Raw genomic sequence first — 20090 nt, forward strand, 5'->3', positions numbered from 1 at the left:
GGTAAACTACTCACACATCATCGGAGAGGCTATGGTGTTGATGTAGAAGCCCTCTGTGATCGATTCCCCCTCCGGCGGAGCTCCGGAAAAGGCCCCAAGATGGGATCTCTTGGGTACATAAGGTTGCGGCGGTGAAAATAGGGTTTCGTGGTGCTCCTGGACGTTTTCGGGGTATATGGACATATATAGGAGGAAGAAGTAGGTCGGTGGAGCTACGAGGGGCCCACGAGGGTGGGGGCGCGCCTCCCTGCCTCGTGGCCTCCTCGTTGATTTCTTGACGTCTACTCCAAGTCCCCTAGATCACGTTTGTTCCAAAATAACTCTCCCGAAGGTTTCATTCCGTTTGGATTCCGTTTGATATACCTTTTCTGCGAAACACTTAAATAGGCAAAAAAATAGCAATTTGCACTGGGCCCTGGGTTAGTAGGTTAGTCCCAAAAATAATATAAAAGTGTATAATAAAGCCCATAAACATCCAAAACAGATAATATAATAGCATGGAACAATCAAAAATTATAGATACGTTGGAGACGTATCAAGCATCCCCATGCTTAATTCCTGCTCGTCCCTGAGTATGTACATGATAAAAATAGTATTTTTGATGTGGAATGCTACCTAGCATAATTCTCAATGTAATTTTCTTTATTGTGGCATGAATGTTCAGATCCGAAAGATTCAAGGCAAAAGTTTAGCATTGACATAAAAATAATAATACTTCAAGCATACTAACTAAGCAATCATGTCTTCTCAAAATAACATGGCCAAAGAAAGTTCATCCCTACAAAATCATATAGTTTGGTCATGCTCCATTTTTGTCACACAAGAATTCTCTCATCATGCACAACCCCAATAACAAGCCAAGCAATTGTTTCATACTTTAGTAATCTCAAACTTTTTCCAACTTTCACGCAATACATGAGCGTGAGCCATGGAAATATCACTATGGGTGGAATAGAATATAATGATGGGGGTATGTGGAGAAGACAAAAAAGGAGAAAGTCTCACATTGACGCGGCTAATCAACAGGCTAGGGAGATGCCCATCAATTGATGTCAATGCAAGGAGTAGGGATTGCCATGCAACGGATGCACTAGAGCTATAAATGTATGAAAGCTCAACAAAAGAAACTAAGTGGGTGTGCATCCAACTTGCTTGGTCACGAAGACCTAGGGAATTTGAGGAAGCCCATTGTTGGAATATACAAGCCAAGTTCAATAATGAAAAATTCCCACTAGTAAATGAAAGTGACAAAACAAGAGACTCTCTATCATAAAGATCATGGTGCTACTTTGAAGCACAAGTGTGGAAAAAAGGATAGTAGCGTTGCCCCTTTTTATTTCTCTTTTTTTCCTTTTTTTCCTTTTTTTGGGCCTTTCTTTTTTTGGCCTTTCTCTTTTTTGGGGGGACAATGCTCTATTAATGATGATCATCACACTTTTATTTATTTACAACTCGATACTAGAACAAAATATGACTCTATATGAATGCCCCCGGCAGTGTACCGGGAAGGGAAATGAATCAAGAGTGACATGTATGATAAATTATGCATGGTGGCTTTGCCACAAATACGATGTCAACTACATGATCATGCAAGGCAATAAGACAATGCCAAAACATGTCATAAATGAAACGGTGGAAAGTTGCATGGCAATATATCTCGGAATGGCTATGGAAATGCCATAATAGGTAGGTATGGTGGCTGTTTTGAGGAAGATATAAGGAGGTTTATGTGTGACAGAGTGTATCATATCACGGGGTTTGGATGCACCGGCGAAGTTTGCACCAACTCTCAAGGTGAGAAAGGGCAATGCACGGTACCGAAGAGGCTAGCAATGATGGAAAGGTGAGAGTGTGTATAATCCATGGACTCAACATTAGTCATAAAGAACTCACATACTTATTGCAAAAATCTACAAGTCATCAAAAACCAAGCATTACGTGCATGCTCCTAGGGGGATAGATTGGTAGGAAAAGACCATCGCTCGTCCTCGACCGCCACTCATAAGGAAGACAATTAATAAACAAGTCATGCTCCGACTTCGTAACATAACGGTTCACCATACGTGCATGCTACGGGAATCACAAACTTTAACACAAGTATTCTTTAAATTCACAACTAATCAACTAGCACAACTCTAATACCACCATCTTTATATCTCAAAACAATTATCAAGTATCAAACTTCTCCTAGTATTCAATGCACTTTTTATGAAAGTTTTTATTATATCGATCTTGGATTATCGATCTTGGATGCCTATCATATTAGGACTAATTTCATAACCAAAGAAAATTACCATGCTTATCTAAAGGGATCTCAAAATAATATAAGTGAAGCTTGACAGATCAATAATTTCTATAAAATAAAACCACCACCGTGCTCTAAGAAGATATAAGTGAAGCACTAGAGCAAAATTATCTAGCTCAAAAGATATAAGTGAAGCACATAGAGTATTTTAATAAATTTCAATTCATGTGTGTCTATCCCAAAAGGTGTGTACATCAAGTATGATTGTGGCAAACTAAAAGGCAAAGACTCAAATCATACAAGACGCTCCAAGCAAAACACATATCATGTGGTGAATAAAAATACAACCTCAAGTAAAGTTACCGATGGACGAAGACGAAAGAGGGGATGCCTTCTGGGGCATCCCCAAGCTTAGGCTTTTGGTTTTCCTTGAATTTTACCTTGGGGGTGCCTTGGGCATCCCCAAGCTTAGGCTGTTGCCACTCCTTATTCCATAATCCATCAAATCTTTACCCAAAACTTGAAAACTTCACAACACAAAACTCAACAGAAAATCTCATGAGCTCCGTTAGTATAAGAAAACAAACCACCACTTAAAGTACTGTAATGAACTCATTATTTATTTATATTGGTGTTAAACCTACTGTATTCCAACTTCTCTATGGTTCATACCCTCCGATACTAGGCATAGATTCATCAAAATAAGCAAACAACACACGAAAAACAGAATCTGTCAAAAACAGAATAGTCTGTAGTAATCTGTAGGTTTCGAATACTTATGTAACCCCAAAAATTCTGAAATAAATTTCTGGACGTGAGGAATTTATCTATTAATAATCTGCAGAAATAATGAACCTAATCGCGCTCTCCAGTAAAAAATGGCAGCAAATCTCGTGAGCGCTAAAGTTTCTGTTTTTACAGCAAGATCGCAAAGACTTTCCTCAAGTCTTCCCGAAGGTTCTACTTGGCACAAACACTAATTAAAAGCATAAAACCACATCTAAACAGAGGCTAGATGAATTATTTATTACTAAACAGAACCAAAAGGCAAGGAAAAAATAAAATTGGGTTGCCTCCCAACAAGCGCTATCGTTTTAACGCCCCTAGCTAGGCATAAAAGCAAGAATAGATCTAGGTATTACCATGATAATGATAGGGCAAATCACGAAAGCTCATCTCATACTCCCTACGTTCAGCGGTAAGTTTTCTTTGTGGTAAGCAAAAGTAGTCAAGAGGGCTAAATTTAATGGGACAAAAGTCCCCAAGATGAAGCTCGGGAGGTATTGATTCCTCCTTTGGCCCCTCGTATTGCACAACCAATTCATCATTATAAGCATTCTTTTGGCAAAAAGTCATGAGCCTTTATTCAAAAGAAAAACCTAACCCATTATTCTAGATGGCAAAATTATTATTAAGTTCAAAAATCATGTCAACTAGAACGTCGGTAGGAACCTTTTTTCTAAGGTTTTCATTAAAAGCAACATGATCTAAAGATCGTAAGCGCATTATGTCTTCTTGATAAAAAAGGATTGCTTCTATGGGAGGACGGCCGGCGTCTACCCTATAATGCGCAAAAATTTCATTGGCTTCTTTTATTATGAATCTGAACTCATGAGCTAAAAAGATGGTAGTTGCTCGCTTAACGGAAGAATGCTCAATATTAGAAAATTCTAGAAAAATCCTTCGGATGCAAGGGTGCATATGAATAAATTGTCTTTCAAGTTCAACTATGAGCAAAGATATAGCATCCGCAAAACTCTACTAGTTCTATGGAGAATAGACCCCCCCATAGTAGGTAAAGCACCGGCACAAGTAAAGAAATCTTGAATAACTCCTTCTCCAATAATATTACCACTACCGATACGAAACCTTTTAGTATACACAATAGGTGGTTCTTCATGAGGATAATCAAAAGCATCAACGTTTTGCATGTTATTACCACTATCCTTACCAACGATAACCTCCCCAATTTCAGACATGATTGCAGCAAGAGACAAGCAAAGAGAGGCGAACGGAAAAGAGGGCTAATAAAACGGCAAGGGTGAAGTGGGGGAGAGGAAAACAAGAGGAAAATGGCAAATAATGTAATGCGAGGGATAAGAGTTTGTGATAGGTACTTGGTATGTCTTGACTTGTGCGTAGATCTCCCCAGCAATGGCGCCAGAAATCCTTCTTGCTACCTCTTGAGCACTGAGTTGGTTTTCCCTTGAAGAGGAAAGGGTGATGCAGCAAAGTAGCGGAAGTATTTCCCTTAGTTTTTGAGAACCAAGGTATCAATCCAGTAGGAGACTACACGCAAGTCCCTCGTACCTGCACAAATAAATAAGAACCTCGCAACCAACGCGATAAAGGGGTTGTCAATCCCTTCACAGTCACTTATAAGAGTGAGATCTGATAGAGATAATAATATAAATAAATATTTTTGGTATTTTTATGATATAGATTGAAAGTAAAGATTGCAAAGTAAAATAGATTGGAAACTTATATGATAAAAGATAGACCCGGGGGCCATAGGTTTCACTAGTGGCTTCTCTCAAGATAGCATAAGTATTACAGTGGGTGAACGAATTACTGTCGAGCAATTGATAGAAAAGTGCATAATTATGAGAATATCTAGGCATGATCATGTATATAGGCATCACGTCCGCGACAAGTAGACCTACACGATTCTGCATCTACTACTATTACTCCACACATCGACCTCTATCCAGCATGCATCTAGAGTATTAAGTTCATAAGAAAAGAGTAACGCATTAGGCAAAAAGATAGCAAAATTTGCACTGGGCCTTGTGTTAGTAGGTTAGTCCCAAAAATAATATAGAAGTGTGAAAGAGCAATCATGTCCTTATATTATGTTTTGATGTTGATGACAATGTACATGTAGGGGGTCTAACAATGGTTATCAAGTAAATCTTAGGTGTTAGCCCCCGGTTCATCAAAGTGTGTGATCAAGAGCATACAAAGTGATTTTACTCAAGGATGAAGCATAAATGTTGATTACATATTTTGTTTTCTTGAGTATAGGATCCTGCACTATTAAGAGGGGATCGATTGGGATAGTTAAAAAGCTTGCTCTTGCCACAAAATATCCTTGCCATATTTGCTCATGATAAAATCTTCATGGTTCTGTTTCTGGGCTGCCGGATGTCCGGGCTTAAGGCCGGATGTCCGGGCATCACGCTGGATGTCCGGGCCTCACGCCAGATATCCGGGCCTAGCCATTCCAGTATGCAGTTTTGTGTTGTGCTGCTGCCAGATGTCCAGCCCTCTATGCCGGATGTCCGGGCTCCCAGTGCTCCCCGGATGTCCAGGCTTCTCGGCCGGATATCCGGGCATAGCTGTCCAGTGGACGTTTTTATGCCGGGCTTGGGCCCCGGATGTCCGGCCCCTCTGTTCTCTTCTTCTGTTCTTGTTTTGTTCTCGCATCTTACCATGCCGGATATCCGGCCCCTAGCCCGGATGTCCGGCCTGCTCACTCACTTACACTGCAACGGCCATATTCAAGCTCACACTATATATAGCCCCTCTTCTCCACGGGAGAGGGTTGACCATTCACTCTTGAACAAACCCTAGAACACATCTCACTCTCTCTCTCTTACACCTCCACACCAAATCTTAGATCCCCAAGGGATTTGAGAGCATTCGAGAGAAGTTGTCCAATCAAGTGATAGATCCACCCCTTCTCCATCTTTGCACCAAAGGATTTGTGATTTGAGCAAGTCTTGAGCTTTTTCCCCATCGATCTTGTTACTCTTGGAGGTTGGACACTCCTAGGCGGTAGGAGTCTTTCGGAGAGGAATCGATCTTTGTGATTACCCCCGAAAAGTTTGTGAGGGTTTGGAGACCACCCCAAGGTCTACCACTAGTGGTTGAGAAACGCCTTCGTGGTGTGGTCTCAAAGGGAGAATAGGGTGAGCCTTCGTGGCGTTGGTGTGCCTTCGTGGTAACATCCACCTCTCTAACGGTGACGTAGCTTCCCTCCAAGGAAGTGAACATCGGCATACATCCTCGTCTCCCGGAGTTGCGGTTATCCCTAACCCTAACTCTCTACTTGTGGTTACTTGTCTCTTAGCACTTACTTCATCACTTTGTATTTGCCTAGTTACTACTTGTGTTACCTGCTTAGTACTTAGTACTTCACTTGCAATTGTTAGGCTCACTTTCACATTCCGCATTATTGCCTAAAAATTGTTAAGTAACAATTAAAATTTGTAGTTGTACCTATTCACCCCCCTCTAGGTCCATCTCGATCCTTTCAATTGGTATCAGAGCCTCGTGCTCTATTCTTGTGGCTTAACCGCCCTAGAGCGAGATGAACCCCGATGGGACTCCCCTTGTTGTAGATCCGAAGGATAAAGGCGAGGCTTCTTCTGAAGTCAAGACCTTTACTTCTGAGGATCTAGAACGGGCCCTTGCTAAGCAAAAGGAGGAGCATGATGCTTCTGTCGAGGCCTTGGTCCAAATGAGGATAGCCACATTATCCACGGTGCTTGCACCACTTTCGGGTGGTGCGGCCTCGAGGCCAACTGGGCCTACTCCGTCACTTGGTCAACAACCTCCTAGCAATGAACACTCTAGTGTTCCTTGGCTTTATGCAAGACCCCAAGTTGAGAAACCAAAATATAACTCTCAAGGCAAACCTCCTTTACTTGATGCCACTTCCGATTTTGCTTTGTGGAGAGTTGCTATGCAGGATCATCTTCGATATGGAAACGATGAGATGCTAGAGATCTTGGAGTATGGTTACCATGTGGTTGATCCAAAGAATCCTACACCAAGAGAAATTTATGACAAGAATCTCAATGACACTGCAATCATGTGTATAAGGAGAGGTATGGTTGAAAAGCAAAGGAGACCTTTCATACACATCACAAGTGCCAAGGAATTATGGGAAATTATTATAAGATCCAAGACCGGTACCTCCACCCTCCGGAGTGCTCAATATGAAATTGCCAAGGGACAATTGCAAAACTTTTGTATGGAGAAAGGTGAAACTCCAAATCAACTCCTTGAGCGTCTCATGACTCTCACCGCTGATATTGAGTCGTGTGAGTGTGACAAGACACAAGATGGATTTAACATGACTAAGCGATTCCTTGTGGACAAGTTGCTCCATGCTCTTGCTCCATATCACCATCAGATGGTATGGGACATAAGACAACACCATGCCTTCAAGTAAATGACTACAGATGACATCATATCCACTTCCAACAATTTGAAGAGTCAAAGGCAAATGCTACAAAACATCTTGCCATGCATGGTACTCCATCGTCGAAGATCAATCTTGCATTGAAGGCCAAGCATGTATGTGAAGATGAGCAAAGTGAAGAAGAAGATGATGATGAAGAAGAAGAAGATGGTGATGAGGTTGAATCCGATGAGGGCCCTTCATATGAAGACATGGCTCTCTTTGTCAAGAAGTTTAGCACGGGAAAATTCAAGGGTAGGTTTCAAAAGAAGAAAGTAAGAAAATGCTACAACTGTGAAGAAACCAACCACTTCTCCAACGAGTGCCCTTATGAGAAGAGAGAAGATAAACCAAGGTTTCCCAAGACCTTTTCCAAGAAGAAGCTGCCAAATCCTTTGAACTCCAAGCTCAAGAAGAGAGATGGGAAAGCAATTGTTGCTCAAGAAGAATCCAATCTAGATGATGTTAGTGGTGTTGACGGAGTTGCTCAAGATTCTCAAAACACATTGAGGCTAGTCAACAAGAGTGGTGAAGTTGTCACCTACAACTACATGAAAGATTATAAGGGCAACGCTCACAAGTGCCTCATGGCGAAGGTCGTGGTAGAAGATGGAGAGGACCAACACTCTCCTGACAAGGTCAAGGTAACCCCACGATCAAACCCTCCTCTTTTCACTCCTCCTACTTCTAGTGATGAGTATCTTGATGCGGAGGATAGTTATGAGGATGATGATATAAATGATCCTATGCTTGCTAAATTAAATAAGTTCATGTGCTCCCTTAAAGGAAAGAAGCTCACTATGTTTTGTATGATTATGGAGATGGTGAGTAAGCACACCATTTCCATTAAGGAACTCGAAACCCTCGTCACCGAGGAAAAGGAAAAATATGAAATCCTTGAGCGGAAAGTCCAATATGAGGAGCAATGATGAACTATGCTTAAAAATTGGTGCAAACATTGATGTTCATACTAGGGATCTTGCCTCCTTGAAAAAGGCTATCAACTCTTGCGAAGAGTTGATGAATGATAAAAGTAAGCTTGTAAAGTCTAATGCTTCCCTCTCTAAGGATTGTGAGCTCCTATCCGTGTCCCTCAAGACCAAGGAAGAAGAGCTCACCCTCCTTACAAAGAGTTTTGAGACACTCAAGCTTACTTATCTTGAAACTCTAGCCAAGGCTTACTCTTCTCCTATTATCAATGTTGATGCTTGTACTACTAACTCTAGTAGTAATCTAGCATCTATTCTTGAGGAGAATCGCTTTCTCAAAGCTCAAATTGAGAAAGGACTCATGACATGTGCTCAAGGGCAAAAGAACCTTAATGAGGTGTTGAGCCAACACAATGAGGTGTTTGCCAAAGAGGGACTCGGGTTTGACCCAAGCACAAGCAAGAAGAAGACGTCCTCTCAAAAGTGCACCCCTCCTTTAAAAGAAACTTTTGTACGTGAAGGGCACAAGGAGAAAGTTAAGGTTGTTAGTGGGAAGGCCACAAGGGGCATGCCTACTCTCAACAAGCCAAAAGTGTTCATGCCTCCATCCTATGTACTTCGTAAGACTAAGGATGGAGAAGTTTTTGCTAAGTTTGTTGGTCCTCGAAATGCATTTCGGTTTTATGTTATTTGGGTCCCTAAGACCCTTGTGACTAACCTGAGAGGTCCCATTGCAAAATGGGTGCCTCTAACCAAGCCATAATTGTGTGTAGGTCGCTTTCTCCGGTGGAGTAAAATGGGTGATTGACAGTGGATGTACCAATCATATGACCGGAGATAGCAAGTTGCTCTACGATTTCATGGAAGCTATTCAACCATTTATGAGCATTATGTTTGGTGGAGGTTCAAAAGGACAGGTACTCGGATTGGGCAAAGTGGCCATCACAAATGACATGTCTCTTGCAAATGTGATGCTTGTCCAATCCCTCAAATACCATTTGCTTTTTGTTCGCCAATTGGCTTCTGTTTGTTATGATACACTTTTTGGACTAACGGATGTGAAAGTCTTTAAGAGATATACTCTTGAAGTGGCCTTTGTTGGAGAGTTGGATGGCAACCTTTACACGGTTGATTTCTCAAAAGAGAGCACATTCCATGCAACTTGTCTAATGGCCAAGGCCGACAAGGGGTGGCTATGGCATCGCCGGCTAGCCCATGTCGGCATGAGAAATCTTCAAGATCTCTTAAAGGGTAATCACATCCTTGGACTAACAAATGTCTCTTTTGAGAAAGATCATGTGTGTAGTGCGTGCATAGCCGGGAAGCAACATCAATCAATGCACCCACCCAAGAATATTGTGTCTACTTCAAGGCCGTTGGAGCTCCTTCATGTGGATCTCTTTGCGCCTCCTTCATGGGATAGTCTTGGTGGGAAAAAGTATGGACTTGTCATTGTGGATGATTACTCAAGATACACATGGGTGTTTTTCCTCAAGTCCAAAGACGAGACGAAGATCACCTTCATTGATTTTGCCAATCAAGCACAACGCAAGTTTGACAAAGAAATCATGGCAATAAGAAGTGATAATGGTTCCGAGTTCAAGAATTACACCTTGGAAGGATTTCTTAGTGATGAAGGGATTGAGCATCAATATTCAGCTCCATACACACCCCAACAAAATGGTGTTGCAGAAAGGAAGAACCGCACCCTTGTGGAGATGGCAAGGTCCATGTTGGATGAATACAAGTCGCCACATAGTTTTTGGGCCGAGGCCATCAACACTGCATGTCATGCATCAAATCGGCTCTTCCTCCGCACGATATTGGAAAAGACTCCATATGAGCTCCTAACCGGGAACAAGCCAAATGTCAAGTACTTTCATGTATTTGGGTGTAAATGCTTCATCCTCAACAAAAGAGAGCAGTTAGGAAAATTTCAATCTAAAACTATTGAGGGCATATTTGTTGGCTATGGATCAAACTCTCACGCCTATAGAGTCTACAACAAATCCAATGGATGTGTTGTAGAAACTTGTGACGTGGTGTTTGATGAATTTAATGGCTCCCATGGGGAGCAAGTTGATCTAAGTGATGTAGGTGAAGAAGATTCTTCTTAAGATATCTTGACTATGGGTGTTGGTGCACTTCTTCCAATGGAACAAGACCCTCATTATGATGAAGAAGAAGATGAAGGCCTCACACACCATCAAACTTCTTCCACACCCATACCACCACAAGTCCCTACTACTCAATCAATGCCCATAGTCCAAGTACAAGATGATGATCAAGTTCCTCTTCATGATAATCATCAAGAACAAGATCATCCTCAAGGGCAAGAACAAGAAAGTGCAATCATTGACAATGAACCTCAACAAATGCAAGAAGAAGAAGAAGATTTTCCACCACACATTAATGATCCATATGTTGAGGATGTGGATGATGGACATGAAGTTGAACCTCGCGAAACCTTAACCTCCATCATGCCTCGAGTGGCTGGTCGTGTTGATGTTGATGAAATCCTCACCGGCATATCGGAAGGTAGAGTCACTCATAAACAATTGACAAACTTTTGTGCTCACTTCTCTTTTGTGTCTAGTGTTGAGCCTCTCAAGGTACAAGATGCGTTGATAGACAACGATTGGCTCATTGCTATCCAAGAAGAGTTGAATAGTTTTGAGCGCAATCAAGTGTGGTCATTAGTCAAGAGGCCAACTACGGAACACAACATCATTGGAACAAAGTGGATTTTCAAGAACAAGCAAGATGAGAATGGCGTAATCATCCGTAACAAGGCAAGGTTAGTGGCACAAGGGTACTCACAAGTTGAAGGTTTGGACTTTGGTGAGACCTTTGCCCGCGTTGCCCGTCTTGAATCCATTCGCGTCTTACTTGCTTATGCTGCTTTCAATGGCTTTACATTACATCAAATGGATGTGAAGAGTGCTTTCCTTAACGGTCCTCTACAAGAATAAGTATATGTATCACAACCACCTGGGTTCGTTGACCCCAATCACAAAGACTATGTGTATAAACTTCATAAAGCTTTGTATGGCCTCAAACAAGCACCTCGTGCTTGGTATGATCATCTTAAGAAGTTTCTACTCGATGATGGTTTTGTGAGAGGGGTGATCGATCCCACTCTTTTTACTAAGAGGGACAAAGGTGATTTGGTCTTATGCCAAATCTATGTAGATGATATCATTTTTGGTTCTCCTAACATTCATTTATGCAAGAAGTTTGCGGCATCAATGACCAAGAATTTTGAAATGTCACTCAATGTGGATTTGAAGTTCTTCCTCGGCTTTCAAATTCAACAATTTCAAGAAGGAATTTTCTTGTCTCAAGCCAAATACCTCAAGGATATCCTAGTAAAATTTGGCATGACTGATGCTAGCCCATGTAAGACACCCATGCCAACCAAAATTGTACTCACTGAAGACTCAAACGGTATCCCCTTTGACCCATCTAAATACCGCTCTATGATTGGTTCATTGCTTTATCTTTGTGCATCTAGACCAGACATCATGTTTAGTGTATGCATGTGTGCTAGATTTCAAGCTTCCCCTAGGGAAAGCCATCATAAGGCGGTTAAGCATATTCTTAGATACCTTGTTCACACCCCAAAGTTGGGTCTATGGTACCCCAAGGATGCTAAGTTTGATCTCATTGGGTACACGGATGCGGATTGGGCTGGAGACAAAGTGGATCATAAGTCCACCTCCGGTGCATGTCAATTTCTTGGACGCTCCTTGGTAAGTTGGTCCTCGAAGAAGCAAAATTGTGTTACCCTCTCCACAGCCGAAGCTGAATATATTGCAACCGCCAGTTGTGCAACTCAGTTATTATGGATGAGGCAAACTTTGAAGGATTACGGTATCACCTATAGACATGTGCCCCTTCTATGTGATAATGAAAGTGCCATTAATATTGTTGAGAACCCCAAAGAACATACCCGCACCAAGCACATTGACATTAGGTACCACTTCTTGAGAGATCATGTGGAGAAGGGTGATATTGACATTGCTCATGTTGGTACAGATATGCAACTTGCAGATATTTTCACCAAGCCATTGGATGAAGCAAGGTTTTGTCAACTTAGGCGTGAACTTGGTATCTTGGAGCTTGACAACATTATGTGAAATCTAGTACCCATTCATATTTAAACTTAATGTCTTATCTTGATGTAGGCATATATTTAGGGGGAGACACTCAATTCATGAGTACTCTCACCTTACATAATGCATAAGTAGAACAAACACTCTCAAAGTTATCATAGTTTTCAAACTAGGGTACTTTAACATGATGGATTCGTGACCATGTGCTCAAAGTTTACATCTTTGCGGTACTATGTTCCATATGCTCAAACATGGTGACCTCGGTCACCGCTTGTACAATGCTTGTATGGACCTTTCTTTCTTAAATAATGTGTGGTTTGTTAATGCATCTTAGTATGGCCTTAGATGTCTCAGGTTCTCTCTCTTATTAGTCTCATGTAAACTCCTTGGCGGAGTCTATATCAACTTATACTTGTTGCCCCCCCCCCTCTTTCACATCTTTCCCTTGCCCAGTCTTCTATTCAGTGGCCGGACATCCGGGCTTCAGCCGGACATCCGGGCCCTGGGAAAAATCCCTTGCCACTCAAAATGATCATCAACCACTTACAGTGGCCGGACATCCAGGCCCTGTACCCATGCTGCTGATTTCCTCACGCCGGATATCCGGGGATACTCCCGGATGTCCGGCCCATTGGTGCTATTTCTTCTGTTCTGTGGTTTCCACTCGCCGGATATCCGGGCCTCGCCCCGGATGTTCGGCCCGTCGCCCGTAGTCGCATATCCCTGGGGAGGAGTGTGGGATTTGGGGGCAGTTCCTCACTTCTCTTGTTCCTCCCCTCATCTCTCCTCACAGCCGCCGCTGGCGGGTCATCACTCCGGTGTTGCCTCGGCCATCTCCACCGACCTTCGGCCCCGATCTCCTGCTCACGGACTCCTCTCCTCCCGATCTACGATCCTATCAAATCCATTTCTTGGGTTGTTGAGTGATTCTTTCGAGAGGGACCGGTGTATTGTGGGATTCACCGCCGGAGTTCCTCATGGCACGAACCAAGAACTGTGGTCCCAAGCGCCCCGCACCTTCTTCCTGGGGTATGGATACTATCTCTACTCCAGCCTACTTGAATGGTGACCGAAAAATCTTAGGGTTTCATTCTCTCATGCAAATCCTGTCATCTATATCTTGCTAGTGTTGTGGTGTCTCTTGCCTCAGCCTAGAAATCTTCCTATGTACTCGGCTAATCATTTTAAATCATGGATATGTCGCAATTTTTGCTCTATCACTGGACTTGTTCTATGATCATGATCAAAAATGCTCATCCCATTGTTTAAATTGTTTTATTTGTGTTCCTACTTGTTGGCTTATTCTCATCGGAACCTATTCATTATCCATTCCAGTTGATCGCCGGCAAGGCTCAACCGACTCCGATGAGCATGCTCGGCCTAAGAAGAAGAAGACCGCCACCAAGAAGAAGAAGCGGGCACCATCCACAAGTCCGTCGGCCTCGGATCCAGATGATGTGGACTATGTTGGCGAGGAAGAAGATGACAGTGCACCAAGACAGTATGTTGGACAGTCCAATCCCAGTACTAGGAGGGCACCGGTGCCTCAAGTTCATGGTTCTGCAATGCCCATTGTCCATGGTCGTCGCATCTCCATGGAGCTTCCTGACAGTAGAGGTCGCCCCACTGACGACTTCACAACTATGGGGGCGGGGCTATATCTTCTGTTCTGTCAGGATGTCAATCAATATGAGATGGTGGCTGATGCCAAAGATCCTCGGTTCCGAACTCGTATGTAACAGGACCTCTATTCCAGTTTTGCCCATGGGCGTGGTCTTGCTCCTCACTCATATGTGGATCTCAACTTTCTATGTGATAACCCTGCCATTTTCCCTAACAATCCGGTCAAGATCATTGAGGATATGACTCTTGCTTCCGCAATAACTTTCAAGTGTGATTGGAGTGAAGCTGCCATTCTACAGTTCTATGCCACATGTTTCTTTGGTCCGGACAACACTCTCACTTGGATGACCGATGACACTACACTGAGCATTACCTATGACAGGTTTGTTCAGATTTTGGGTCTCTCCGGGGTTGGCCACTACATCCATAGTATGGATCCAGAGTACAAGCCCAAAGGGATTGATGCTTGCTTGCCACTTGTCAAACCTACCTCTCAGCTCACTGACGAAGAAAAAGAATATCCAGTCAATGAGGTTTCCATCTTCCGTGCTCCCTTCTACATCCTCTATCAGTGTGTGCTTCACACTCTCTACCCTAAAAAGGGAGATCGCTCGAGGGCTCGCAACTATTGCATTGACTTGATGGTTCGTATGCATGACAAATCCACTGAGCCTCTGGACACAACAAATTTCATTTGGCATGAGATCCGTCTTTGCAGTTTCATTCAGACTCGCCAGTTCCCTCATGCTCCATTTATTCAGGCTCTAATTGATCACACTGCTCCCTTTGAGGTGGTTAAGACAGCTGTGCACTCCATTTGGAAACCTCCTCCTCATATGCGTGCAATGGCTGCTGCTTCTACTCAGCCTAGGAGGTTTGCTGGTGGGCAGACAGCTGCTCCTACTCAGCCCACTGGTCCGTCTATTCCATCTTCTTTGTCTGCCCCTCGTGGACGCCTTGCCTTGTTCTTCGGCAAGGCTCAGTCTGCTATCATGAGGGCAATCACCTTCAGCTGTCAACAGAATCATGATGTTCAGAAGCGCCTCATCATCTCCAAGAATCAGCTCAAGCAGCGTCTCTGTGACCGTGGGAGCCCCGTGAGTGAGGATGATCCCATTCCCGCGGCTCCATCCACTTCCACTTTCGGATTCCCGTCTCACGCTGACTACCCCGAGTTCTTTGCTACTAATGATGACATCCACCAGGAGTGACCCAGCCCGTTTGTTTCTTCACCCCTTTTTCCTTGTTGATGTCAAAGGGGGAGAAGTAGTATCTTAGTATGGTCATGCTATTTGTGTTAATGTGCTACCTTGATCATGTGAAACTATGTTATGCGTTGGCTATTTGTGTTAATGTTCTACCTTGATCATGTGAAACTATGTTATGCGTTGGCTATTTGTGTTAATGTGCTACCTCTGGTACTATGTTATTATCTTGTGGCTATGAATTATCTTGTGATTATGAAATGTTTTTAGTCTATGAGTTATTATGGTTTCATATGTGCGTATTTCTCACATGTATATCTCTTGGAGCTACATATGCTACCATACGAAGTATTATATTGAGTACCCTAACATATTCATCTCATGCTCACAATGAGGGGGAGCTAAAAGTAAATAGAAACATCTACATGTTTTGTACCTTTTTTGCTCTCATGTTTGTCAAATGCTAAGATTATTTATTACATCTATGATACTACATGTGTGATTGTCATCAACAAACAAAAAGGGGGAGATTGAAAGAGCAATCATGTCCTTATATTATGTTTTGCTGTTGATGACAATGTACATGTAGGGGGTCTAACAATGGTTGTCAAGTAAATCTCAGGGGTTATCCCCCGGTTCATCGAAGTGTGTGGATCAAGAGCATACAGAGTGATTTTACTCAAGGATGAAGCATAAAAGTTGATTACATATTTTGTTTTCTTGAGTATAGGATCCCGCACTATTAAGAGGGGATCAATTGGGATAGTTAAAAAGCTTGCTCTTGCCACAAAATATCCTTGCCATATTTGCTCATGATAAAATCTTCATGGTTCTGTTTCTGGGCTGCCAGATGTCCGAGCTTAAGGCCGGATGTCCGGGCATCACGCCGGATGTCCGGGCCTCACGCCAGATATCCGAGCCTAGCCATTCCAGTATGCAGATTTGTGTTGTGATGCTGTCGTATGTCCGGCCCTCTACGCCGGATGTCTGGGCTCCCAGTGCTCCCCGGATGTCCGGGCTTCTCGGCCGGATATCCGGGCATAGCTGTCCAGTGGACGTTTTTATGCCGGGCTTGGGCCCCGGATGTCCGACCCCTCTGTTCTCTTCTTCTGTTCTTGTTTTGTTCTCGCATCTTACCATGCCGGATATCCGGCCCCTAGCCCGGATGTCCGGCCTGCTCACTCACTTACACTGCAACGGCCATATTCAAGCTCACACTATATATAGCCCCTCTTCTCCACGGGAGAGGGTTGACCATTCACTCTTGAACAAACCCTAGAACACATCTCACTCTCTCTCTTACACCTCCACACCAAATCTTAGATCCCCAAGGGATTTGAGAGCATTCGAGAGAAGTTGTCCAATCAAGTGATAGATCCACCCCTTCTCCATCTTTGCACCAAAGGATTTGTGATTTGAGCAAGTCTTGAGCTTTTTCCCCATCGATCTTGTTACTCTTGGAGGTTGGAGACTCCTAGGCGGTTGGAGTCTTTCGGAGAGGAATCGATCTTTGTGATTACCCCCGAAAAGTTTGTGAGGGTTTGGAGACCACCCCAAGGTCTACCACTAGTGGTTGAGAAACGCCTTCGTGGTGTTGTCTCAAAGGGAGAATAGGGTGAGCCTCCGTGGCGTTGGTGTGCCTTCGTGGTAACATCCACCTCTCTAACGGTGACGTAGCTTCCCTCCAAGGAAGTGAACATCGGCATACATCCTCGTCTCCCGGAGTTGCGGTTATCCCTAACCCTAACTCTCTACTTGTGGTTACTTGTCTCTTAGCACTTACTTCATCACTTTGTATTTGCCTAGTTACTACTTGTGTTACCTGCTTAGTACTTAGTACTTCACTTGCAATTGTTAGGCTCACTTTCACATTCCGCATTATTGCCTAAAAATTGTTAAGTAACAATTAAAATTTGTAGTTGTACCTATTCACCCCCCCTCTAGGTCCATCTCAATCCTTTCAATTGGTATCAGAGCCTCGTGCTCTATTCTTGTGGCTTAACCGCCCTAGAGCGAGATGAACCCCGATGGGACTCCCCTTGTTGTAGATCCGAAGGATAAAGGCGAGGCTTCTTCTGAAGTCAAGACCTTTACTTCTGAGGATCTAGAATGGGCCCTTGCTAAGAAAAAGGAGGAGCATGATGCTTCTGTCGAGGCCTTGGTCCAAATGAGGATAGCCACATTGTCCACGGTGCTTGCGCCACTTTCGGGTGGTGCGGCCTCGAGGCCAACTGTGCCTACTCCGTCACTTGGTCAACAACCTCCTAGCAATGAACACTCTAGTGTTCCTTGGCTTTATGCAAGACCCCAAGTTGAGAAACCAAAATATAACTCTCAAGGCAAACCTCCTTTACTTGATGCCACTTCCGATTTTGCTTTGTGGAGAGTTGCTATGCAGGATCATCTTCGATATGGAAACGATGAGATGCTAGAGATCTTGGAGTATGGTTACCATGTGGTTGATCCAAAGAATCCTACACCAAGAGAAATTTATGACAAGAATCTCAATGACACTGCAATCATGTGTATAAGGAGAGGTATGGTTGAAAAGCAAAGGAGACCTTTCATACACATCACAAGTGCCAAGGAATTATGGGAAAGTATTATAAGATCCAAGACCGGTACCTCCACCCTCTAGAGTGCTCAATATGAAATTGCCAAGGGACAATTGCAAAACTTTTGTATGGAGAAAGGTGAAACTCCAAATCAACTCCTTGAGCATCTCATGACTCTCACCGCTGATATTGAGTCGTGTGAGTGTGACAAGACACAAGATGGATTTAACATGACTAAGCGATTTCCTCATGAAACTGTGAATGAATTGTTACTTTAGCATAAGAAATCATATGACAATATATATATATATATATATATATATATATATATATATATATATATTGTTGTTGTTGTTCTAAGAATGATCATGATGCCCTCATGTCCGTATTTTATTTTACCGACACCTCTATCTCTAAACATGTGGACATATTTTTCGATATCGGTTTCCGCTTGAGGACAAGCGAGGTCTAAGCTTGGGGGAGTTGATACGTCCATTTTGCATCATGCTTTTATATCTATATTTATTGCATTATGGGCTGTTATTACACATTATGCCATAATACTTATGTCTATTCTCTCTTATTTTACAAGGTTTACATGAAGAGGGGTGATATGTCTCCAACGTATCTATAATTTATGAAGTATTCATGCCATGTTTACAATATTTTTATATGATTTTGGTATGATTTGATTAGAACTAAACCGGACTGACGCTGTTTTTAGTAGAACTACCATGGTGTTGTTTTTGTGCAGAAATAAAGTTCTCGAAATGCAATGAAAATCAACGGAGATTTTTTTGGAAAATATAAAAAATGTTGGAACGAAAATCTACCGGAGGGGAGTCACGGGTGCCCCACGAGAGTGGGGGCGCGCCCCCCTACCTCATGGACTCCCCGAGGGCCCCCCTTACGTGAAATCAATGCCAACTTCTCCTATAAATATAGAAACCTCCGAAAATTAACCTAGATCAGAAGTTCCGCCGCCGCAAGCCTCTGTAGCCATGAGAAATCAATCTAGGCCATCTCTAGCACCCTGCCGGAGGGGGCCATCATCACCGGAGGGCATGGAGGAGTATCCCGGAGGGTCCATCATCACCATGAAAGAACCTCTCCCCATCTAGGGGGGAGGCCATGGAGGAGGAAGCACAATAGGGAGAACCTCTCCTCCTCTCTCTCTCTCGGTGGCACCGGAGTGCCATCGGGAGGGGAATCATCGCCGCGGTGATCGTCTTCATCAACATCACCATCCTCATCTCTTTTACGCGGTCCACTCTCCCGCACCCCACTATAATCCCTACTTGAACATGGTGCTTTATGCCACATATTATGATCCAATGATGTGTTTCCATCTTATGATGCTTTGAGTAGATATCCTTTGTCTTTGGGTTGATTGATGATCTAGATTGGTATGAGTTGTATGTTTTACTTTGGTGTTGTCCTATGGTGCCCTCCATGTCGCGCAAGCGTGAGGGATTCCCACTGTAGGGTGTTGCAATATGTCCATGGTTTGCTTATTGTGTGCGTTGCGTGAGTGACTGAAACACAAACACGGGTAAGCGGGACATGGCGTATGGGAATAAAGAGGACTTAATACTTTAATGCTATGGTTGGGTTTTACCTTAATGATCTTTAGTAGTTGCAGATGCTTGCTAGAGTTCCAATCATAAGTGCATATGATCCAAGAAGAGAAAGTATGTTAGCTTATGCCTCTCCCTCATATGAAATTGCAATAGTGATTACCGGTCTTGTTAACAATTGCCTAGGATAATTCCGCACACCGACCCATCATTATTCCAAACTCGCTATTTATAATATTTAGTAATATATTCTAACTTTATGATAACATCACCTACTTTCATATTTTAGCTCTCTGATATCATGCAAAATTATCCACTTCATACCACAACGTAGTTTTATTTCTCGTTGCTAGTTGGAAGCAAACGTTTGATGTACGTAGAGTCATATGATACGTCCATTTTGCATCATGCTTTTATATCGATATTTATCACATTATGGAATGTTATTTCACTTTATATCACAATACTTATGGCTATTCTCTCTTATTTTACAAGGTTTACATAAGGAGGGAGAATGCTGGCAGCTGGAATTCTGGGCTGGAAAAGGAGCAAATATTAGAGACCTATTCTGCGCAACTCCAAAAGTCCTGAAACTCCACGGAACATCTTAAAATAAATAAAGAAAAATCCTTGCCAAAGATGAAGGCCAGGGG

This window comes from Triticum dicoccoides, chromosome 7A (assembly GCF_002162155.2).
Source record: "Triticum dicoccoides isolate Atlit2015 ecotype Zavitan chromosome 7A, WEW_v2.0, whole genome shotgun sequence".
In the NCBI taxonomy this organism is placed as follows: domain Eukaryota; kingdom Viridiplantae; phylum Streptophyta; class Magnoliopsida; order Poales; family Poaceae; genus Triticum; species Triticum dicoccoides.